General features: G+C 42.5%; 1 long non-coding RNA gene across 2 annotated transcripts; it reads left to right on the top strand.

The window, feature by feature from the left end:
* Positions 1 to 13: 13 nt before the first annotated feature.
* LOC123595953 lies at positions 14 to 24,542 on the top strand. Of its 2 annotated transcripts, XR_006711452.1 has the most exons (6): positions 14 to 514; positions 2,641 to 2,761; positions 14,102 to 14,166; positions 20,203 to 20,297; positions 20,480 to 23,315; positions 24,428 to 24,542. It is a non-coding gene; the product is annotated as an uncharacterized LOC123595953 (long non-coding RNA). The 2 variants fall into 2 exon arrangements; XR_006711453.1 differs by lacking the exon at positions 2,641 to 2,761.
* Positions 24,543 to 24,966: the final 424 nt, after the last annotated feature.

Here is a 24,966-nt window from a genome sequence, read left to right as displayed (position 1 = left end):
AAGATTAGATGGGAGATGCTGCTGAGAGAGGAAGGAAGCAACAAAGGACCCTGAACCCCTGCACCGAGTTCCTTATTTTGAATGGGCTTCCAGTTAGATGTTGCCTCATTTTAAACCATAGGCTTGGTGAGGTTGATTTCACAGCTCTGTGGGCTGGATGCCAAGCTAAGAGCTTGGACAATTGCCCAATCGATGAAAAGTTGTTTTGTTGTGTTTTGTCTCCAGGCACAGAATGCACAAATAAAGAACAGTTATAGGGGAGGTTCAGCCTGGGATGATACAATTTTAGGTCCCCTTCAGAAACTATTTTGATTTCCTTCTTCTGCATCTGTACTTTCCTCCTGACTTCCCCTCCCCTTCCTTTGTTAATGAAATTCCTATCTAAGAGTTGAAAGATTCCCCATGAGAGCTCAAATAAAAAGCCAGTGTGTGAACAAGCCTGTGGGAAGATGCACTCCAAATGGGAGAGAGCGTGCAGTGGTTCGTGTGACCATCAGTGGAAATGTTTCTGAAGGTGAGGGTATGTGTGTGGGTGTGGGGACCTGGTTAGTCGATGTTTACCTGTATTTTTATAGCTAGATATGGCAGTTAATAGTCAATTGCAGCATGCTAAACACATTAGGTGGGTATGATTTTGAGAGGATGAAGGAAAGGAGACAGGGTTTGGTGAGATCATTTATGGGAGATCTGTGTGTATTTGCTGGTACGTAGCACAGACTATAAGTGCCATCCAGATTTACACAGCCTATCTTCTTCACTTCACTGGAGAAAGAAAAAGACTACTTGATTCTCTTGGGAACAGCAGCCGAATGTGAAAGAAGAACAGCAATCATTAAGAAAATTTCTTTCTCTCTTGAAAAAGGGGGTAACGGTGATAAAACATGTGTGGGAGAATAGTGGAGACAGGGGGCCTAGCCTATCCTAACCCTGGTTACCGGAAGAATTCTTTTGTTTCCTGCCTAATTCATTGCCTAACTTTTGACTGTTCTATGGCCAAATCTGGATTCTTGCCTCCCAGATTTCTTGAATGCAGTGTTTATCTCTTGTTCATCTTTTGACACCCATAGAGCCTGGCACAAATTATTATGACAGTGACAATGACGATAATGATGATGGTGTCCGGGTTTACACTTGGGGCTGATTTGCATCAATATTTAGAAAGTTGCTTCAGAATGTTTGCAACTATCCTTATTTATTTGTTTATCATTAATCTTCCAGAATGTGATTTCCATGACCTCAATGACCTTGCCTGTCTTGCCCACTCTTGTAACCCCAACACCCAGAACTGTGTCTGGTGCATAGTAGGTGCTCAACAGATCTGTGCTGTTTGCTTAGTTTCTAAATTCTTTTGAAGGCTGTGCCACACAAAAGACAGAAGTTCTGGAATTGGCAGTCTCATCTTGAGCCACACATTTTTCTTTTGCTCTTGCATAATGTGTTGGCTTTAAGCTATTCCTCTTTATCCAGTGTATCATGGAGATGAAACTAAAAGTGGCAGAAACCATAGGGCAGTTTTTACATCACTAAGAACTCTGCAGGTATGTGGTTACAGGTTGCTCAGTGGTGCAGTGAGGTCACCAAGAACCCAGGCTTTTTCTGTATTTCATTTTGTAATCTTCAGTGTGAGAGCATTGCCTCCCACCATGGTGGCAAGGTTGATACAGCAGCTCAGTGTATCGCATCATTAAATAAAAAAAAAAAAAAATCAAAGACAGGTAGGAAGGGAAATGAGCTTTCTCCTTAGTATCCCTCTATGTTTGTTAAAGAGAAAAATCTTTCCAGAAGCCATTAGTAGACTTCCAGTTATGTCTCCTTGTGGAGAACTGGGTCAAATGTCCACTACATGGGCTAAATCCATCATCTGCAAAGAGGAAATGAATCAGGCTGACCGTTGTTCATTTTATGGGCCCCAGGGAAGGACCTACCTTTTCCAGAAAAATTCCTGGTATCTGAACAAAATCAGGATTCAGTTAACAGGGTAGAACAGTGCTACCAACAATACTGCCAGTCTAAGAAATCCTTGAAAGTCTGATAAGCTGAACTGCATTGGTGCGTGGGTGCCAGTCCTGGCTGTGGCAATTGTGCTTCATTCTATTGGTTCTCTATCTCCGTGTGCTTTTTTTTTTCTTTAATGAGAAAAGCTAACTTTGACTCTTAGCAAAATTGAAGCTATTTCAACAACCCCAAATAAGGGAAGTAGCTGGTCACAGTGATTTTTTGTCTGCAGCGTTAGATTATCAGTCTGTGTCACCACTGATTTTCCCCATAACCAAGGAATTGCATATAATCTAGCAGCCTCTTCTCCCATGTCAGATGGGATTGATGATGCTGTTGATTTCTTAGAAACATTGAGTCTAATACTGCAACTCATCATAAAAAGGTTGCCACACAGTCTATGAGGGTTTAGGATTCATTTCCTGTCCCTCTTCTTGTCTATTATATTTCTGTGGGATTTCCACACGTTTGCATCTATCTCTGCCTGGGAGCTCCAGCTACTGCTTCAGGTTTGTAAACTAGAAACATATGGCTGATATTGCAATTCTCACATAGTTTTTTTTTCTCTCTCTCCTGGTGATTAGCAAACTTCAAATTGACACCTGCATGTGGATAATTTTGTTTTCCTGTTCTTCACTGTTCTAGACGTTTTCCTTGGTGGGCTTCAGGAACTCTTGTGTCCATTGTCACAGATCAAGAGAATTAGGACAGAGGATGCCGTGAGCTAGATGTTAAGCTCCAAGAAAAGAACAATGTATGGGAAATGGTAGGTGCTCCATAAGTGTTTGTTGAGTGACTGGAAGAATGGTGGAAAGGAAAGAGGATGGTCTTCTGAATCATGCAGGCTTAGATTCCAGTCCCACCTCTGGTACTTACCATCTCTATGAGCCAGAGCAAGTTATAAAACTTCTCTCAGACTCAGTTTCCTCATCTATAAAATAGGAATGATGATGCTTAACTCATAGGTTTGCCATAAGGACTAGAGATATTACATGTAGAGCACTTAACATAATGCCTAGAACATAGCATATGCTTAATAAATGGTAATGGTTACACTATGAAGCCCAAGTCATTTGTAAGACCTACACATGGTAGGCACAAAATAGTGAACCTAAACCCCCAAGTGCTACAGCAAACAGGAGTGTTTGGAAGAGCTACATAGAAGGCAGTGATACCTGGACAGTAAGGCAACTACTCTTTTCCTACTCAAAACCACAGATCACCAAAGTGCACAGGCCCATTTGATGACTGAGGAGCATACAATGGTAGAGGGAGAGAAAAGCGATTCCCTGGGGAATAGAAAACTACCAAAGACATTTAAGAAAATTTGTCATAAGGGATATAAACCTCCCAAGAGCCAAATCTGACTTTTACAGAAACAAGTTAGGAAGAGGGGTAACCAGAGCATAGAAGCATACCTGCTGAAAGTTCTGCCCCCAAGGTGTGAACTTGCAGACAGAGAGACTGAGAATCTCATCCCATGTGCAGATGGTGTGGAAGTGCCGACTCCCAGCCCCTTCCTGGGTCTAGCCTAGCTGGGAGGCAAATAGGGGAAGTAGCAGAGGATCAGCAATGACAGATAACTTGGATGCAGAAAAGGATGTCGGCTAACCTAGGTAGGAGATGTTTCCCTTGGCTGCTCCTGACAGGAGGTTCCACAAGTTCCCTGGTGAGGAGGGACTGGGAGTTCTAGCACAACCACACTCTGTAGTCTTTATAGTTTGCTGTAGACTGGTCATGATTATGTCACTCTTTCAGTGAGCTGTAGGTATTTCATTCCAAGTGTGGGTTCCATCATCTTACCTAATCCACCTGTTGTCCTTGTGGAGTCCCGAGTCAGTGGATGGCTAGGACTTAGGATGCTGTGGCCCATTCACAGCACCCACTGCAGAAGGTGCCTAGGGAAGGCTGTTTCGATTGGTGTGGTCCATGTCACCTTTGCTCTTTGATTTGAAAATCACAATTTTTTTTCACTCAAATTTGTTTCACCCAGAGTCTAATGAACAGGGAGGTCACAAGCACTGTTTCCCCTAGAAACCCCATTTATGCTATTGGTCAGAGGAGGGGAAGGCCCTTGTAATGGGGAGCATTGACCGTCTATGGAAGGAGGGGGAGGGGGCATCAGTCCTCACCCACCAAAGCTCTGAATGCCTCTACCTCAACTCCTTTCCCTCAGCATTAGGACTCACTGCTGCCAGCAGGAGCTGTGGGGTGACATTCTCAAGAGGGGTGGGGGTGGAGCCTCACCTAAGAGGCAGCTCTTCCATGAGTGACAGGAAGGTATTGCAGGTTGGGGCCACCTCAGCCTGATTGTCATCCCCTAACATACAGAGTGAGGAAAGAGAGTCCCCACGCCCATGAAGTTTCAGGGATGGGCCTTGTGCTTTTAGAAAGCAGCAGGTGGGGATCTAGGGTGAAAAAAAAAAAAAACAAAATCAGTCGGTAGAAACTTGCCTGACTGGGCATCAAACACAGGCACAGTCCATGCTACCAAGCACCACACAGCAAGACCTTTGTGGCCACTTCTCAGGGTGAAGACCTAAGCAGGAGGGGAAGAGTAGGTCCCACCTCCCCATGGGTACCCCCATGCCAAGTTCCATCTATGTGAGATACTTGAGTTCTGTGAATGATTTTACCTGGAAACAAAGAGGAAGAAGAAAGGAGAAAGGGGAGCTAACAAAAATATAGAGCTTGAGGACAAACCAAAAAACAACCAAAAATTCATGTTTGACACAGTGGAGTAAGGGTTTGAAAAATACTTTGGGCTAACATTGTGGATTAGCTGAAGAAGGGAGAGAATAGGTTTGATTAGCAGCTACAGACCTTTTCCTTCCTGCACCCTCCTCTCCACCTCAGAGGTGCCAGAGTGGACTCGGCATGTGACTCCAGAAGTTCTCATCTCCTCTCCATGCCTCAGCCCTTGTCTGTGTGAGGAGGGAGTCGAACTAGATAATCCCTCTGAGGTCCTTTCTGTTTTAATCTTCTGCCCTCCAAGGGGAGACAGTCAGGGGCCACTGGGTGGAGAGGAGGGACCCCTAGCAGCCACAGGGAAGGATGGATCCCGCCACTTAGGGCTGAGAGAAATAAAGGAAAGCATCAGTGGATAGGTAAAACCTGAGAAACTGTTAGAACACTGAAATACTCCACTCACTAACATTCAGAGACTCCCTAGTCCTCCTCCTCAACAACCTGGGCCTCCCCAAACGTGCTGGGATCCAGCAATTAGAGGGTATCATCTGGCACTATGTGTGTGTGTGTGTGTGTGTGTGTGTGTGTGTGTGTGTGTCACGAGAACAACCAGAAATCAGTTCCAGCTACAATGCTTCAAGCATGTGTTTGGTTTTCCAATGCAGTCCAGGGAGTCATTCTGAAAGAGAACGCCCCGAGGTAGGGGAGATTTGGGAGATGGGGTTAAGCAGGTGGGTGAAGAAGGGAAGGAGGGAGGGAGGAAGGAACTGTATGTATATCATCCCTGAAAAAAAAATGTCAAAAGGTGTTGATTTCTGCTTTTGGCAAAATTATGCTATAGTCTGAGTTTGTTCATGAATTCAGCCCAGTTCTACTCTGCACATTTCAGCAATGCTCCTCCCTCCTCCATGGCCTTCTCTGAGGTTTCCATAATGAGGCCCTGGCAGGGCAGTGGGCAATGATTTAAGGCCACTTGTAAAATGGCTTCTGATGTGGTGAATTACATAAATGGTGATGTGCACTCTTGAATCTGACTTTTACCTCTCTGGAGAGTCAGCTCCTGGACTAGTCTGTCCAGTGGGTTCTGAGTGACCTGCAAGAGGGCCTGGTTTCCTGAGTTGGTTTCCCAAAGATGACACTGATGAGGGAGCAAAAGGCCAGCTGAGGGTAAAGCACAAGCTAACATCCTGCAACACCCCTCAGCCTCCCATGGGGGTACGTGTGACATTCCTCAGGCACTCCTGGCTGCCCAAGAAAAAAGGAAAGGGAAAAACAAATGGTCAACCAATAGACATCACAGTCATGTGGGACATGAATCTCTATCAGTTTGCAACTGTCTTAATGACTTAGAAGAAAAAAAAAAAGCAATCTTATCAAGAGCCAGACCTCCAGAAACCTATAGATTCAATTCCCTGGGGCCCTAACGCCATCCCCCCCTTCGTAGGATAGAAAATCTTACGTAATCAGTCACTGCTCACAACCCCAGTGCAGCTCTTTCTGCCCACAGGTCCTGTCTCTGTGCTTTAATAAAACCACTTTTTCGTACTGAAGAATTCTTTGACCGTTAGCTCCCAAACCCCAACATTTCACATCAATACCAATGACTTTGTTCTCTGACTCAAAGGGAAATAAACTCTGCATTTTTCATGGTGCTGCCAGTAGATTCCCCATTTGTCCCAAGGCCAAATCTCAGTCTGAGAAGAATTTAGGGTGGTACTAGGGTTCAGAGGGAAGGCTCTGGAGACAGTGTGGATCTAGCTCAGCCTATGGTGACCAACTTTCCTGGCTTTCCTAGAACTGTCCTGGTTTAGCACTGGAAGTCCCATGTCCTGGAAAACCCCCAGTCCTGGGCAAACAAGGATGGTTTGTCAACCTATCCTAGTTTTCTCACATTGTTGCCAGTAATTTAACCACTTTGAACCTTAGTTTCCTCATATGTGAAATGAAAATAATGATCACAACCTCATGCAATATTTGAGGAGTAGGATTGATATCCACTCAAAGATTGTTCAGGAAGAAAAGAGAGGATTAGGTGACAAAAGTAATGTGTTTCTGTCTCTGTTCCAAGGAGTAGATGTCTCCTCTCCCCAATGTGTTTTGACTTTTCCAAGTGAAGGTGTGAGCACAACACTTGAGGATTCTGTAACAATCCAGAAAGCCTTGCAGGCTTTAGCTAATGCAGAAATCCCAGCTAATGCAGAAGGCTGGATTAAGGCCTCTTCTAGCTAGCTCTGTGATTATCTGATTAAGTGTAAATGGCAGAGGCAGCTGCCTACTTGCAGAAGTCACTTTTAGCAGCTACCACTTAGGAGTCACAAATAAGGGATTATGAAGCCTTTTCTTTTCAGCTTCCTTGTTACCCCTCAGCTATTGTGTGCAGAGATTCTTAACTAATAGCCATTTTCTGAGTGACTATTTCCCAGTAACTACTCTTTCAGGGCTGAAAAAGGAAAAGAAGTTAATATTTTCAAAAGACTCCCTTGCAAGGCATTTTGCAGCCGAAGAGTGAATTTCACAGGCATCTTATTCCCTGGCAGTAAAGCCTGAAGGCTGTCTTGGAGACCAGAAGCAGCAAGTAAGAACTCTGATAACAAAGAGAGGCAAGGGAATTATTTATTCAAATGCCCTGATAGAAGAAGGCTTTAATCAAAGACACCATAGAAAACAAGCTGCAGGCTGATAGGGAGTGTTTGGAACATGAAGGTGTCAAAAGGATCCAGTATTTTTCTGAACAGAAGGAAATGACTGGGGAAAATGGTCCTTCATAGTTGAGCAGAGCTATGTCAGCACTAAGGACAGGAGGGGGCTCTTATTAGGAAGATGCCAACAGCTGGAGATTATTCAAAGTGCAAACATCTTTACCATCCCAGCCCTCCCACCCCACCACAAATGAAGTCAGATTCATTTAGAATTAGTGCCAGATTCTGGTTGAAACTAGAAGTTTGCAGAAGTTGGAAAATTCAACATGCCAGACGCTGGCGCCAGTGATAACTAACTAGTTCATGTCCAAGGCAGTTGATGGCACAATTTTACATAATTAGGACATGTTTGGGAGGAGAGGAAAAAAAGACTCTCCGATCAGGAATTTACTGACTTACATAAATATTAGTGTGATCGCTGGCTTCAAATTCTATGGTACCACCTTCATATTTACATTCTAAATTAATGAGGGGCAGAATGCCAAGGACGGCAATACTGCCGGCTTTCACAAAACTGCCCACCAGACTCTGGGGAAACCTGCCAACTAGATGGTTCTAGGTTACCAAGCTGTCTTTTCTCCTGCGTTTTCTAACCCTTAAAGAAAATTAAATTCTGAAACAGTTAATTCAAAAGTCAAGAAATTTGATTATCTGAATAATGCATTAAGGTATGACTGTTAAACCATTGCTGCATAATAAATCACTCCAAAGCTTAGTGACTTAAATTAACCATTATCATTTTATTACCTCTTCCAGTTTCCATGGTCAGGAATTCAGGGAGGGCTCAGTGGGGAGATTCTGGCCTGAGGTCCTTTATATGGTTGCAGTCAGACAGTGGCTGGAGCTTGAACAGCAGAGCAGTTGGGAGAAGCTACAATCTTGCTGAGTATCTCTCTCAGTAGTCTCAGTGTCTCTCCATGTGTAGAAAATGAATTTAAAATTTTGTATGTCTTGCCTATTGTTCGATGTGAGCACTGTTAAATTTTTCTAGACTTAGTTTGCTATACCCTAAGATTATGAAAATACTTACTAACCAGTTTTCTCGCTTCTGTAATCTTGCTTGCTTAACACATTCCTCCCCTTCCCCCTTCCCCCTTCCCCTTTTTTCTCCCGCCACAAGTAACGGACAAAGCCTTCCCGCCAAAGGACAGACAAAGGACGCCCAATCAGAGAACAACAAATGTCCTTACTTTAAAATCAACTAATCAGGCCCCCCATAATCTGAAACCTCCCCTATGCTATTTGTCTCTGTCTATAAAAACGCTGTACCAACCCTGATCGGGGCCTCTTAGCGTCACTGGCAACGAGTGCGCGGAGGTCCAGGTTCGAACCTGCAATAAACGACCCTTGCCGCTTGGCTTTGACTTACGACTCTGGTGGTCTCTTGTGGGGGGTTTCACGACCTCAGGCGTTACACATGCAGGCTCTCCACAAGCATTGGTTGAGCTTCCTCACAACATGGCAGCCTCCGGGCAGCTAAGTTCTTCAGTGCAAGTAGTTCAGCCCCTAAGGCAGCAGCATCAACTTTTATGACATGGCCTTAGAAGTCATGTAGCATCACTCCTACCACATTCTGTTGGTTCCAAGTGAGTCACAAACCCACCTAGACTCAAGGGGAATTAGTGGAGAATTCTTAATTCTTAATGGAGAAATGGCAAGGTTCCAGAAGAGCAATGTGGGATGGGGGATATTGTGGCCATCTTTGAAAAATACAACATGCCATAAGATATGAATAACTGATGATCATAATCTTTAAATTTTTATATTTTAAGAAAATAATGTTAACTCAATAAATCTCTTAATTAGTGAAATATATACTGAAGAACATAGTGTTAACTACCTTCAACCCCTTCTTCTCCACATTACTTCTCATTCTATAGGGTCAAACAACTGGGTGTAATGATGTACTAGTTTTCTGGGCGGGGGGGCCACCATAATAAAATACCATAAACTAGGGAGCTTACACAACAGAAATTTATTGTCTCCCAGTTCTGGAGGCTAGAAGTTTCAGATAATGGTGTCAGTAGGGTTGATTCTTCCTGAGGACTCTAACAGAATAACTGTTTCATGCCTCTCCCTTAGCTTCTGGTGGTTTGCTAGAACTCATTGGTGTTCCTTGCCTCATAGAAGCACCTCTCCCATCTCTGCCTTCATCTTCACATGGTATTCTCTCTGATGCATATGTCTCTGTCCAAATTTCCCTTTAAAAATGTTTATTTGTTTGTTTGTTTGTTTATTCATTTATTTATTTTGAGAGAGAGAGAGCAAGAGAAACAGTGTGAGTTGGGGAGAGGCAGAGAGAGAGGGAGACCCAGAATCCCAAGAAGGCTCTACATTCAACATGAAGCCTGACATGGGGCTCAATCCCACAACTGTGAGATCATGACCTGAGCTGAAATCAAGAGTCAGATGCTTAACTGACTGAGCCACCCAGGTGCCCCCAAATTTCCTCTTTTTATAAGGACACCAGTTCTATTGGATTAGGGGCTCACCCTACTGTAGTGTGGCTTCATCTTAACTAATTATATCTACAATGACCTTATTTCCAAATAAGGTTACCTGCTGAGGCACTGGGGTTAGGACTTCAACATGAATTTGGGGGAGCAATTCAACCCATAGCATGTCTCTTATTTTTTGAAGGGAGGAGCTTCTTTTGATATGGTTTCTAATAGTATCAATTGGAGAGTAGAACCCAATCACAGGTACAATTTTCAACCTTTATATCTAGCTTCTCCTTTCCATGGCCCTTGCCATTCTCTCCTATCTCCTAAACACCTTCTTCAAATTTTAAGTAAAGGTTTCCATTAAAGCTATTAATGCCATTAGAGTATTTTAGGATTAAATGTGTTTTTTATTAAAATGTCATTAAATAAATAAATAAATAAATAAATAAATAAATTTAAATGTCATGATCAGATGTTGGTTATGAAGTCTCATTCCCTTCCAAATTTTCTATAATCCTAATGCCACTTGTTATATAACTTCAAATTGCATAGGATTTTTCAAAACTTTATTCTCCTTGGAGCCTGGGCCTCACCTATGCAGCAACTTAGTTCATTTAAGGAGGTTCAAAGAGCAATTTATCGACTTGGGGAATTTGAGATTGTTCTCTGTCAGTATTGTGCAGACATTTAAAAATGTATTTCCTTTGGATGTTTAAAGCAAAAAGAAAGACAGGCACATCCCGCTACCTCATTAGAGAAGCCACATGTCTTTGGCTTTCTTGACCTAGCACTTATCTTGTACTTGATGTTTTCAAAATACCATCCAATCATTAAACAGCCAGTTCCCACAACATCTTTGTGAGATGTGAGGATTGTTTCCATTTTTAGTAAAGGAATTTGAAACAAAAAGAAAAGGTGACCTGTGCAAGGCAGTATAACAAATCAGGACTGGACCCAAATGTCTGCCATTTCATGAACTAAAACTTTGTTTTTGAAAACCGAGGGACAGATTTTCATGACCACATCCCTTTCACCTCTTCCCAGAAGCCAACTGCCCTCTTTCCCCTTTGCTCTGAAGTCACTGGAGGAGCATCAGGTGAGGCAGGAGTTAGCAGACACAAGGACACCCCGTGGAGAGTCTCAGAAATCATAAGGGGAACCTTTGGGATATGAAGCCCCAGTCAGCAGGTGGGCATATCAATGCAATCTCTTTTGTGCCTGCTGGGTGGTGAGATCAGGGAGATTCAGGATATAGATCAATAATAAAAATGGTATGGAAGGTGTTCCTTCTAGTCTTAGAAAACTGTACTCTTCTTGATCAGAGTCTCTATTGGAAACAAGCCCTCTGAAATTCTTTGGTCTAGTCTTTCAACGTTTATTTATTTTTTGGGACAGAGAGAGACAGAGCATGAACGGGGGAGGGGCAGAGAGAGAGGGAGACACAGAATTGGAAACAGGCTCCAGGCTCTGAGCCATCAGCCCAGAGCCTGACGCGGGACTCGAACTCACGGACCGCGAGATCGTGACCTGGCTGAAGTCGGATGCTTAACCGACTGCGCCACCCAGGCGCCCCCTCTTTGGTCTAGTCTTAAGCCAACAAACCGTAACAGCAAACTTGGAGGACTTTCCCAAATTCTAGGAAGGTGCTGCAGGACAGAATCCCAGACCTCTTATATGGCTGCCTCCCCAGGAAGACTGGTAACCACCATAATGTCCTCTAGTATTTCCAGAGTTCTCTGATGAAAGAAGATTGCAGATCATCAGCTGGTCCTATATCTGAGTGAAGGGAAATCAATGGCATGCAAATTAGCTTATTTAAGATAATTCAAGACCCCACCTAGACTAGCATTTTGCTCTTAGGCAGGCCATTGAAGCAAAAAGCAAATCCAAATCACATTCTCCTCTCCCAAGGTACCAAGCATACACTTCCCCCCCCCCTTTTTTTTTAGGTCTTTCATTTCAAAGCTGTGATTGCCTGTTTACTTGGTAGAAGTATAGCTACTAAGATATGTTTTGCCTTGATTATGGGATACTCAGGTGGAATAGTATATGACGTGGGCCTCTTCCTAAGCAAGAATAGAAGTTGAGGCTTCCCATCTTCATACCAAATGCCATGCTGGTCCTGCACACCTGAATTCTAAGCACAAGGATCTAAGCATTTAGGTCTATTTTCATAATCCATACTAGGAAATGCATTCTATTTCTCATTTCATCTTAGTTTAGATTTTCAGGTATAAAACTTCTACATTCACAATGTTTATTATGTATACATATCTTAATGATTTTTTAAAGAGTTTTTTACTATGAGGTACTTCAAATCTTTTTTTGAAAATAATGTAAACATGGTAGTAATAACAAATAAAATACATTTAAAAATCAGTATAATATTCAACACTGAGAATTTCCTTAAAAATCAGTGTGTTTTGGGGTACCTGGGTGGCTTGGCTCAGGTCATAATCTCACAGTTTGTGGGTTTGAGCCTGCTTGGAATTCTCTCTGCCTCTCTCTCTCTTCCCCTCCCCTACATTCCCTCTGTCTTTCAAAATAAATAAATAAACATTTTTTAAAAATCAGTGTGTTTGGGGACACCTGGGTGGCTCAGTCATTTGCCCACTCCCACTCTGTCTCTCTCTCTCTCAAAAATAAACATTTAAAAGAAATCAGTGTGGGGGCACCTGGGTGGTTCAGTTAGTTAAGCGTCCGACTTTGGCTCAGGTCATGATCTCATGGGTTGGAGCCCCACGTCAGGCTCTGTGCTGACAGCTCAGAGCCTGGAGCCTGCTTCGAACTCTGTGTCTTCCTCTCTCTCTGCTCCTCCCCCACTCACTCTGTCTCTTTGTCTCTCTCAAAAATAAATAAACATTAATAATTTTTTTTTAAAGAAAAGAAAAGAAATCAGCATGTTTGTCCACAGGTTGACCAGAAAACACTGGTAAAAGATAACCAGTTCTGATATTTTTCTGGGACACACTATACTGCCATACTGGAAATTAAGATACTGAAATCTCTGTATGAATTGTTTAAAGTCACTGCCCTGAACCTCCTGAGGACCTACCACAGGCACTGAACTCTGCACTTGCCTCTGGGACCTCTCCCTCATTCACCTTCTCCAGGATCTAGCTACCAAAGGGGTCCTAAATGACCAACTTCAAGCTATGACCAGTAGCCATTCTCTCATATTGGTAGTCTAGCCGTTCTGGCTATGTAGTTTTATATTCCCCTTACAGGGACTGTTTTTGCTACTCTTGCATCCTTTCAGTGTATATAATAGATTTACATTAATTGTTTGCAAACAATATTCTTTTAAGGGCCAGGTAGTGGTGAAGAATACAGATTCTGAAGCTGGACTGCTTGGGTTCAAGCTCTGGTTTAGCCTTATATTGGTCCCTGGGACGTTAGCAAGTTCTGCATCTACTTCATACCTCATTTCCTCATCCATGAGTTGGAGGTAATCGTGGTATCTCTCTCATAGGATTGTTGTGAGGAATGAATAGTGAATGTAACTCAAGCAGTTAGAAGGGTGTCCATAGTAAGCTCAACACATTAGCCATATTACTAAGCACCTACTATGAGCCAGGCGCAGTACTAAATGCTTTGTGTTTGTTATCTTATCCCCCCAGTACCCCCTTCAAATAGGTATTTTCATACCTATTTTAAAGAGGACTGAATTGGGGCGCCTGGGTGGCGCAGTCGGTTAAGCGTCCGACTTCAGCCAGGTCACGATCTCGCGGTCCGTGAGTTCGAGCCCCGCGTCGGGCTCTGGGCTGATGGCTCAGAGCCTGGAGCCTGTTTCCGATTCTGTGTCTCCCTCTTTCTCTGCCCCTCCCCCGTTCACGCTCTGTCTCTCTCTGTTCCAAAAATAAATAAACGTTGAAAAAAAAAATTAAAAAAAAAATAAAAATAAAAAAATAAAGAGGACTGAATCTGGGCACCTGGGCAGCTCAATCAGCTAAACGTTTGACTCTTGAATTCGGCTCAGGTCATGATCTCACAGTTTGTAAGTTCGAGCCCTGCATCGGGCTCCGTGCTGCAGGTGTGTATCTTGCTTGGGAATCTCTCTCCCTGGCTCTCTGCCCCTCCCCCACTCATGTGTGTGTACTTTCTCTCTTTCTCTCAAAATAATTAAATAAACTTAAAAAAATTTTTAATTTGAAAAGAGAACTGAATCTCAAAGTACTGAGAAATGTACTTAATGTTACCGTGCTGGTGATGGATACAGCAGATTTAAATTCCTAGCTCTTTGACCCAAAGTCTATGCTTTCTCTTCTGACCTAGAGTCTTCCCTGATGGAAGTAACACTTGGCAGCAAAGAAGAAAAAGAAGATGGCTGTCTGGTCCAGGTAGCTTTGGTGAATACCAACTATGTGGAGATGCTCAGTGGATACAGAGATCTTGCAAAGGATGGATAGCAAATGGAGTCCTCTCTGACTAGAAGTCCCAGAGCTTTGATTTACAGCAGTGTTCTCCCACCACCCCAGCTTTGGCAGGCATCCCTGACCCCTCCCATTCCCTGGCTCTCAGACCTAGTCACCAAGCCCCTCAATTCTGCTCCAGTGGTATCTCTCACATCCCTGCTGTTCCATCCATGCCTTGTGCTAACACTCCATTTCAAGTTCTCATTACCTCATGTCTAGATCATTTCAAAAGCTTAACTAGAGTCCCAGCCTCCAAGTCTGTAAGTCACCCCTCCCACAATCACCACATTATTCCTAAAGAAACTGCTTCCATCACACGATTTCACCGTTCAACCCCCTCCTTCCCCACACATCCCCTGTGACTACCCAGTCAGTGTCTGCCGATTATAGTTCAGCTATTCAGAAGGAAGTTCAAACTCCTTCTTAATCTAATTCTAATCTTCATTTCCAAAGTGCTTTCTCAGGATTCCTCTGTAAGAATCCTATGATTTAGCCAAGATTTTCTTATTATTCCTTTATCATGCTATTTCCTTTCCCACCTCCAAGCCTCACCCACTCCATTCCTCATGCCTGGCACATCCTCCTCTACTCTTCTAAATCCTGTGTGTCCATCATAACCCAACTTGGACACCCTCTCCAGTGTGACACCTTCTGTGCCCACTCCAGGGAAGTTGATGTTCTCTTTTATCTTACACCTCTCATTTGACACCTAGACCCCATTGCTTTACATTACAAATTTGCTCTTTGGTGATACATGCTCTGTTTTCCCAGCTACCTTGTGACCATCTCACAGTGAAGGGAGTGAAGGAGATGAATGGTGGGAGGGTTTTGACAGGGAGGTGATGATGGTAGAGTCTGGTGGTTAGGCCTTTGGGCTGGGTTTGAATCACAGCTCTGCACTAACTACCTAACTAGGCAATCATTGCCAAGACCCCTAATCTCTCAATGTCCCCATCTATGAAATAAGGACAACGACTGTCCCTTCCTCATAGAACTATTGTGAAAATTAAATGAGTTGGTATTTCGAGAGCCCTTATCCAGGGCCTGACACATAGATAAAGCTCAACTAATATTATTTATTATTACTTTCATTATTGAACCAAAAGAGTTTATAATGTGCTAGACTCCAAATAAATGACCTTCTTTAATATGTATGGGCCCCCTATGAGGTAATAGATCATGCCCTAGCTATGGAGCCTGCTGAGCAGCCCTGAAGTGTATTTCCATGAGAGAGAAATACACCCCAGTAATGTTTAAGCCATGTTTATTTATTTTTTAAGTTTATTTATTTTTATTTATTTTAAGAGAGAGAGAGAGCATGAGAGTGGGGAAGGGGCAGAGAGAGGGGGAGAGAGAGAATCCCAAGCAGGCTCTGCACTGTCAGCACAAAGCAGGGCCCAGGACTTGAAATCACAAACCATGAGATCATTATCTAAGCCAAAATTAAGAGTCGGATGCTTAACCATTTGAGCCAGGTGCTGCTAAGCCATGTTTAATGTCCCTGTTGCAACAGAACCTAATTCTAACAGGTACAATTCATGTTATTCTGATGCTGGAATTAGAAGTGCTTCTCTCTGGTGGCCCTTAGGAACTTTATTTCTAGTATTCAAAAAATTCTATTAGGAGGGAATGACCCAATTTAAGTCTTTCTCATATTGGTCGGCTTTCTCTTTAGAAGAAGCAGGATATGACACTGAAGAATAAAGAAAGAGAAACAGATATGGATTCTTTCTAAACAGGTGGGGAGGAGGAAGGCTAGGACTAAACTCAGGGATCCTAGGCTGACACCACCCATAACACCTGGGGGATGCTGGGGCAGGTGCAATTTCACTGTTAGCAAAGTCTCTTCAGAAAATCACATGGATGTTTCAAGCTGTGTAGATCCTGAGTCCAGCCTCAAGCCAGAAACATGTCTGGAGCTAGCTCTGTGTTTTGTTTTGTTTTGTTTTGTTTTGTTTTGGTTACGATTTAGTAATTTGCTTTAAGTCATGACCTTGATTTGTCCTTTATGCATTTACAGCTAAGAAATGAAGAAAAATAAAACATAAAAAGACTAGGTAGGTGCCCAAATCAGTGGCTCAACACCACCTCATCCCACCTCCCTCTTGCTTGTTTGAAGAGTTTGTCCTTTCAACAGAGCTGTGAGTTCTAGCTACTCACATTCTCAAATTCCCTGTAGCTACAGCATAGACATGAGACCTAATTTAGTCTAATTGACCTGTATAGCCTGCTAAGGGTCTGGTAGGAAATTCCTTCTCCACTGAATATAATCTTGTTAACATGGGATGTCAACTACTACAGCCATCTTATTAGTGTGAGGTAGACACGGTTAAAATACTAAGGAAGGCAAACTCAAGACATGGAAAATATCTTGATCCTGATGATATCATTGATCCAACCTTTTAAAATTAGACTGAGTCTGGAGTGCTTGGGTGGCTCAGTCAGTTGAGCATACAAGTCTTGATTTCTGCTAAGTCATGATCTCAGTGTTGTGGGATCAAGCCCAGCATCGGGCTCTGCACTGAGCATGGAGCCTGCTTGGGTCTCTCTCTCTCTCTCTCTCTCTCTCTCTCTCTCTCCCCCACCTCCCCTACTCATATGCTCTCTCCCTCTCTAAAAAATAAATCTTAAAATAATGGACTTAAAAAAATAAATGTTAAAAAAAATAAATATAAAAAATCTAAAAAAAAATCTTAAAAAAATGGACTGAATCCAACTTATTGACATATGAAGTAATAAATGTCTTTATTGTTTAATTAATTATGGTTAGATATTTTGTTACTTGTAGCAAAAAGCAAACTTACTGATGCAGTGGCCAAAAACATTTTAACATTCAAAGCTGTAATGCTCTATCTCTATAGGTTATCCTAGTCAAAACAAATATATCTCACCCTTGCTAGCATGTTATTTCCCCGTTTTTTAACTGGAGACAGGCTAGGGAAATATACTATCTCCACTTTATGGAAGATTATGAAGTTAGGTAATCTGCATTTGAAACCTGGCTTTACCTCTGTGACCTTTGTCAAATTAACTTTTCCATGCCTCAGTTATGTCATCCATTAAATGGGAAAAATAATCATCCTGCCTCATAGAACTGAATCAAATGAGCTAATACATAGAAAATACTTAGAACAGTGCCTGGCCCACAGCAAGTCATTGATCACTTTATACTAGCTTTGCTTTCATCCCCCCAGCAATGTGCCCTTCCATAGGTTTCCAAAGCATTTTGCTGTCACACTTTCACCTACATTTTCCTTTGCCAAGCATTTCTGGGAATAGCTGAAATGTGGGACAGACAGCTCAATCCTCTTTTAGCATGCATACCACAAGATCATCAGAAAAGAAGTTTGACTAGCAGAAAGTAACAAATATCTTGTCTGGAAACACTATGGAGAAGCCCAAATTCCTTTCACTCCCCAAATCCCATGCTCTGGATGTACTTGACCGCATGCACTGAGACAGAGGTGGCAAGGACTCCTTGGGTTTGATTTTCCCACAGGCCTCTGGGGTGTGCCCTTAGCACTGAACATGTCTCTCATAGATCTATAGCTCTAGTGAATAGAAATAGGAAACCCCCCCCCCCCATGCTCTTATATCACTATCATTTTTACTTTTTTACCTGCCATTTCTTCCCTTCTTGAGCTTTTTTTTTTTTTTTTTTCTGGACCAAGAATCTCATTTTGTCTTTTTCTCTTGGGAGACTTTTGCCCCATCAACCCATGATTGTAAATCCCTTGTCTGGCTACCACCCACCAGGGACTCAGAGTCTGTTTCAGCTTCTTACATCTGCATTATGCTTGTCAATGGAGGTCGGCTTTCAGCCAGTACTTCTGTATATCTAATCTGTAGAGCTCTTGGCAGCTTCCAAAATACTTGGGCCCAAGTTATTTAATCCTCACAAATATCTTGTGTGGTGCATGTTTTTACTCCAAACCTGACTCCTTGCGCCTTTATCCTCTTCCTGTAGAGATCAAGGGCAGGGGGGAGATGAGACAAAAATATTTCACTTTTTTTGCAGTATAGGTTTGGAGTGATAAGGACTTCACCCAGGTTTACCGCAGCCAGGAGTGATTCAGGAGGAGAGAAATCCTGTGAAGTCCACCAGAAACTCGAAAACTTGGCTTTTGAAGGAACAACAAACACCTGATACTTCTTTGGGGAGAAGGATCAGTTTCTGACATCTAACTGGTGGTCCAATACGGAATTGAGGGAGAAGGAGGAAGAGGCTCTGGAAACTTGTTGGCATACCAAAGTACTTCCTGACATGAAATCTTTTACCTTTTGTAGGAGACCAAAGAAGCACAATGTTTGGCCCCCTTCAGATTCAAGATGTTCTATTGATTTATTTATCAGAGAGCCCCTCAAACATTTATATTGGCAATGACTAGGCTAGAAACTGACCCACCCTGTCTCCTTGGGGGGGTGGTTCAGATTCTCTGTGAACAGTTGATGCCCAGGTGAGGTTTCCCTGAACAGGACTGCAGGTTTGTTGAGCTCTGGTTGCTGCGTTCCAGAAGGTAGGAGGAAATGGAGGCCTCTGTGTGTGGCCTGGTACCACACAGCTCTGCCATCTCAGCATCTGTCTGAGCTGCCAGACTCTTGGAAAAGTTCCTTTGATTTCTTCAATTGTATTCAGTGCCAGGTTGGGAGGCCTAGAGAGGGGCCTGGGGCCCAACCATTGTGCTAACCAGAGCAGTACCAAGTGACAAATCTATGCTGTTCTTTCTTTCTTTTTTTCTTTTTCTTTTCTGCCTTCCAGGAAGATTACTACAAAAAAAAAAAAACAAACAAACAAAAAACAAAAAAACTCATTTTTTTTATTTTCAAGCACACCCTGTTCCTTCACAAGGAAAAAAGAAGACCACAGAGCAACATTTATTCATAAAGTCTCTATTCAGCTCTCCTTGCTTGTTATTGGCTCAGGGTTCAGCTAACTGGTTCCCACAGAGCACAGACCAGCAGGGGAGGTGGGGTTCAGAGTAGAGAACAGTAAAGAGACCTGCTCTTCCAGAATGCAATGGAAAGCCGCAATATTCTGGATGAGTGGCATGAACACAGTGGTGACTTTATTCTCTATTTCCCCCTTTGGACTGGAGCCTGCCTACCTCAGGGCTGGCCAGACTCACCTACCCATTCCTGCCTGTGTACACTCTGTCTCTGAAAGGGGCTTCCTTGCAGGGGAAACTGAATGTGCTCTTCGAGTGGCTTTCATGGTAGAGCAATTCCCTATCTTAGAAGGAGACAAGTGAGCCATCCTTCTAGCAGCTCAGGAAGAAAACTTTGGAATCATCCCTGATCCCTCTCTTTCTCCCATCCTACTTCCAGTCTGCTGCTACATCCTGTTGGCTTCATGTTCAAAATTTCTTTAATATCTATATCAATCAGTATCTATATCAATAACAATCAAAACTATAAAATTAAGTCAGTATCTATACATATATGTGGTTCAACAAGAGAAACAACCAGTGGCAGATGCTTATTAAGAGATTCATTGCAAAGAATTGGTTTACACAATTGTGGGCTGGTTAGGTGAGTCTGAAGTCCCTAGGGCGGGAGGGGGTCCTTAGGAAAGGCAAGCAGAAATGCTGAGGCAGGAGATGAAGCTGCTATCCACAGGCAGATCTGCTTCCTCATCCAGGAACCCTCAGGTCTGTTCAGAAGGCTTTTAACTGATTGAATCAGGCCCACCTGAATCTACCATAATTTCACTTACTTAAAGTCAACCCTCTAGGGATCTTAATCACATCTACAAAATATCTTTACAGCAACACCCAGATCAGTGTTTGATTGAATAGCTGCTGACAGTAGCCTAGCCAACTTGACCTACAAGACCTACCATCACATTATCGAAGCCACCATCACATCTCCTCTGAATTACTATTGCTTTAGCCTCTTTACCAGTTTCCCTGTCTCTTTTCTGATCCTCCCTGTCCCTCCCCCTTCCCCAACTGTTTTCAACAGAGCAACTAGAGGGATCATTGTTCCATTAACCAAAGCCTCCGTGATGGCAGAAGGATGGCCCCCCAAAGATGGCCATGTCCTAATCCCCAGAACCTGTGAGTGTGTTATCTTGCTTGGCAAAAGTGACTTGGAAGCTATGCTTAGGGTGTGGGTGTGGAGGTGGTCCTGGATTACCAGGTGGGCCCAATCTAATCACATAAAGCAGAAGAGACAAGCAGAAGAGTGAGAGATCTGCTGTTGAGGACTTGACCCTCTACTACTGGCTTTGAAAATGCAGGAAGGGGCCACAAGCCCACAGCAAAGAGCAGAGGACCTCAGTAGTACAACTGCATGGAACTGAATTCTGCTGGCAAACCCAATGAGCAGGGAAACAGATTCTTCCCCCCAGGAGTTTCTGGTAAGGAATACAGCTCTGACGATAGCAGAGCTATATTGTGTTGGGCTTCTGATCTATAGAACTGTGAGACACAAATTTATGTTTTTTAAGGTACTACATTTGTGGTAATTTGTTTTGGCAGCAACTTCCCACCCCACAGTGTAAAAGCCAAGCTGCTCAGAATCCCCATCTCCCTTTGTCTCTGACGTCATTTCCTACTACTCTCCCCTGGGCTCCCCTCACCCCCTCCATCAACTCCAGGGCCTGGACCAGAGTGAAACTTGTGAGGCATGGACCTTGAGATGCCAAAACATTCAGTAATCAAGATAAATAATATTTTAATGACAAAGCATCATTAATACAAAAGAAAAAGACAAAACTTTGGAAGAAAGGCAGGATCCAACCCTGTGTTTGTACGCCTCGCCTTTGGCTAATTCTAGACCTGATCTTTGTTGCTCTGAACCCTCCAGGCACACTCAACCCCCAGTGCTTTGCCGTTTGCTTTTGCCCTAAATATCTGCAAGCCTTTCTCCCTCACCTGCATCAGTCTTTGCTCAAATTTCCCCCTTCTTAATGAGCCTTCCCTGACCCTCTATATAAAGTTGCAGTGCCTCACGCCAGCACTCCTGGGCCCCCCTTGCTTTATATTTCCCCAAACATGTTACATGTCTAATATTCTATTTTATTAATTTACTACTGTAGGGGAGATAACATTTCTTCTTTACCCATCGAGGGTTTCTGGCAGGGATGTCTTAACAGGTGAAGAGTAGGAGAGAATACAAATTTCATTTAATAAAAGTTTGCCCGTACATAGGAGTCTTCACAGGAAAAGAAAGATCCAAAGAAGCATCTAGGCCCCAGGGCTTATGTACAACGTTGAAAGGAGAGTGACGATTGTGGAGAAGTAACTAAAATATATGGGGAGACTAGAAGAAGATAAAAGTTATTTTAATAAGGTCTGTTTGTACAAATTTCCCTCGACCTTGACTCCCCATCTCTGGTGATAAAAATGTTCTTTTCCTCCTGGTTTTAGGAGGGCATCTTTCACATTCGGAGTTTCATCTCCTGTTTTCAGGAAGAAGAGGAAAGGTCAAAGTGCTTTCTTTGCACCTGTTGGTTTTCAAGTGACTTTAGCTCAAAATAATATGTCAAAGCAGCATGTTTTGAGGTGGCATGTTCTGAGCCCCTTTATTTCTTATTGTTTGTTGCTGTTTCACCAAGGCCTAACAGTATGTGGCGGGTGTAGGCCTTCAATTGGGAAGGAATGAAGGAGGCAGGGAGAGAGGGGGAGGGCAAGAGAGGAAGGAAGGAGAAGGAAGAACAAAAGTGTGGCTAGTGTCGGTAGGGGAACAGGGCGGGTATATGTATTCAGGGAAGAACTTTCCCCTCGGTTTATTGAAACCTAAAATCCCTGAAGAACTGTAGTAAATTTCAATCTGCCTAAGGAAATATTGATTTATAAGCAGGGTTATTTTTTCCTCTCCCAAAGGGGAAAGCCATCCAGAGCCAGTATAGTCTATTAGGTTAATTAGCAGATTTGGATTAGCTGTGTGCTTTCTTTTCAAGGACATTAGCTAAATTCTGTTTCCACTGAAATTCTGGGAAATGTTTGAATCCCATGCAGTTTGCCCCAAGTCCTTTGAGACAGAGTCTCTGCAAGCTATATTTAATGATCCCTAGAGGTTTTATTCTTGTCTAGTTTACTCTCAACAAATAAAAATTCAATTTTGATGATCCCTTTCTCCTATTTTTCAGTGGCTTCTAATGAATCTATTGTCAAAGATTAGTGATAACTTGCATTATAAATTGGTCTTTATGCCATGGTAACAAAGAACATTGTAACAAATGTATCACAAGTTTGATTAGGTTGGAAAAGAAACCCGAGCTTTACCACCATTTTCACTGACTGACTACATGCATGAAAGTCAGGGGTTGACTAGAATATCTGAGCTGGGAGTAAAGCGGAGTGAGGTTACAGTTGGTGGCACATGCTGAATTATGAGGATTGTGGGCCAAGGTGGCCAATGTGGACATTTGTAGGACAATTAAGCTAAGGAACTAGGTTAGGAGAGAGAAGAGAGGTGCAGAAGGAGGCAAAGAAGGGCAGGTGGGGAGTAGAAGGGAGAGACTCAGAGACAAACTGGAAATAACAGACTCCATTCCTGACAGCTCTTCCATTTCCCATCCTAGAGTCTTTACTTCCTGCCCATGAATTCCCATGGGCTCTCCCCACATCTTACTTGAACCAGGTTGAGGGGTTCTTTGTTCCTCATACTTGGACTGTATATTCTTGAGGATGGCCGTTGAAAAAGCAAAAATTTCCTTGAGTGAACTTGGAAACCACAGCCAGATTTGCATAGTCTTTTCCACTGGAATTAAAGAGTGGGTTTTCATGTTTTTAGTGTATGAAAGAAAAATGAGTTTCAACTAAATGTAGTCTCTTGGATTGGATCCTGGAACAGAAAAAAGGATCTTGGTGGGGGAAACTGGTGAAATCTGAATAAAGTCTGGAGTTTGGTTAATAATCATAATCATTGTGATTTCTTAAATTTGACATGTACCATGGTTATGAAAGATGTTAACATTAAAGCAAACTGGGAAGAGTATACAGAACCTGTACTATCTTTGCAGCTTTCTTATAGGTCCAAACTTATTCTAAAATAAAAAGTATGTTTCAGGGCACCTGGGTGGCTCAGTCAGTTAAGTGTCCAACTTTGGCTCAGGTCATGATCTCACAGTTCTTGGGTTTAAGCCCTGCCTCAGGCTCTGTGCTGACTGCATAGAGCCTGGAGCTCACTTCCAGTTCTGTGTGTCTCTCTCTCTGCCCCTCCCCTGCTCATGCTCTGTCTCTCTCTGTCTCTGTCTCTCTCTGTCTCTCTCTCAAAAATAAATAAACATTAAAAAAATTTAATAAAAAAATAAGTATATTCTTAAAAATAGGTTTCAATTCCTAGATAGAGAAGAAAATAGAATAATGGAATGGAAATAGCAACAATAATAGGGGTCAGGAAAACTAGGGTCAAACCTGGAGAAGCTTGGTTTAAGTCCATGTTTGGCTTCTTCCTAGCTTTGCAGCCTTGGCCAAAACACATCAACTCTCTGATCTTCAGTTCCCTCACAAATTCATAGTGCCATTTGCAGAAGCAAACGACGACACTGACAATGACGGCATAGCAGGATGAGCCAGGGCAGTGGTGTAGGAAGGAGAGGGAGCTGGTCTAGCCTGGACACCTGGACTACATATGAATGAGTTCAACCCTTGGCTTGTGGTACTTACTTTATGCACTTTGACAAATAAAAAGATCACTGTCATCCATGCCATGACTATAACCCCTTCAGGGATACACATTATATATATAGAAAATTACATATCACTGGGTACACACATTTCCTGGCTCACCTTTCAGGTAATATTCTGTCACTGGCACTTTTAGTGTTTGTAATCATCATAAATATTTTAACTGCAAATTAAAACACATATATATGCTTACATTTATGTCTCCAGTGCTTACAGTAGGTTATATATAAATATAAATATATAAATATATAAATATAAATGTATATATTTATATATATTATATATATAACATATACATATAAAACATACTATGGTAAATGTGGTGGTTTGGCATATGTAATATATGCCAATATAACATACTGGTCAAGATGGAGGCTACAGAGTCAGGCTCTGGGTATGAATTCTAACTCCACCACTTACTGTGTGATGCCCTGTGCCTCATTTTTCTCACACAGGGAAAAGATGGAATGTACTTCAAAAGACAATAGAGAGGGGCACCTGCATGGCTCAGTTGGTTAAGCTCCAGCTTTGGCTCAGGTCAAGATCTTAAGGTTCTTGACTTCAAGCCCTGTATCCGGCTCTGTGCTGACAGCTCAGAGCCTGGAGCCTGCTTCAGATTCTGTGTCTCCCTCTCTCTTTGGCCCTCCCCTGCTTGCACTCTCTCTCTCTCTCAAAAATAAATAAACATTAAAAAAATGTTAAAAGAGACTCTTAAAAACTGAGAACAAACTGAGGGTTGATGAGGGATGGGAGGGAGAGGAGGGCAGGGCAGGTGATGGGTATTGAGGGCACCTGTTGGGATGAGCATGGGGGTTATATGGAAACCAATTTGACAATAAATTTCATATTAAAATAATAATAATAATAATAATAATAATAACTATATCAAATAAGTGCAAAAAAAAGATTAAAAGAAAAAAGATAAAATATTGGCTTTTATTAACCTAATTTTTAGTTTGTAATAATTTAAACATTACAAGAATGTGAAAATCCTCCAGAATTCCACCCAAAATATTCACTATAACAGTTTGGTGCCTATTTCTCCTCTCCCCCTTCCCATTTGGGGTCTTTGTATTTTTCTAGTCCATTT

This window comes from Leopardus geoffroyi, chromosome B1 (genome assembly GCF_018350155.1).
Source record: "Leopardus geoffroyi isolate Oge1 chromosome B1, O.geoffroyi_Oge1_pat1.0, whole genome shotgun sequence".
In the NCBI taxonomy this organism is placed as follows: domain Eukaryota; kingdom Metazoa; phylum Chordata; class Mammalia; order Carnivora; family Felidae; genus Leopardus; species Leopardus geoffroyi.
This window is presented reverse-complemented; position numbering and strand designations above follow the sequence as displayed.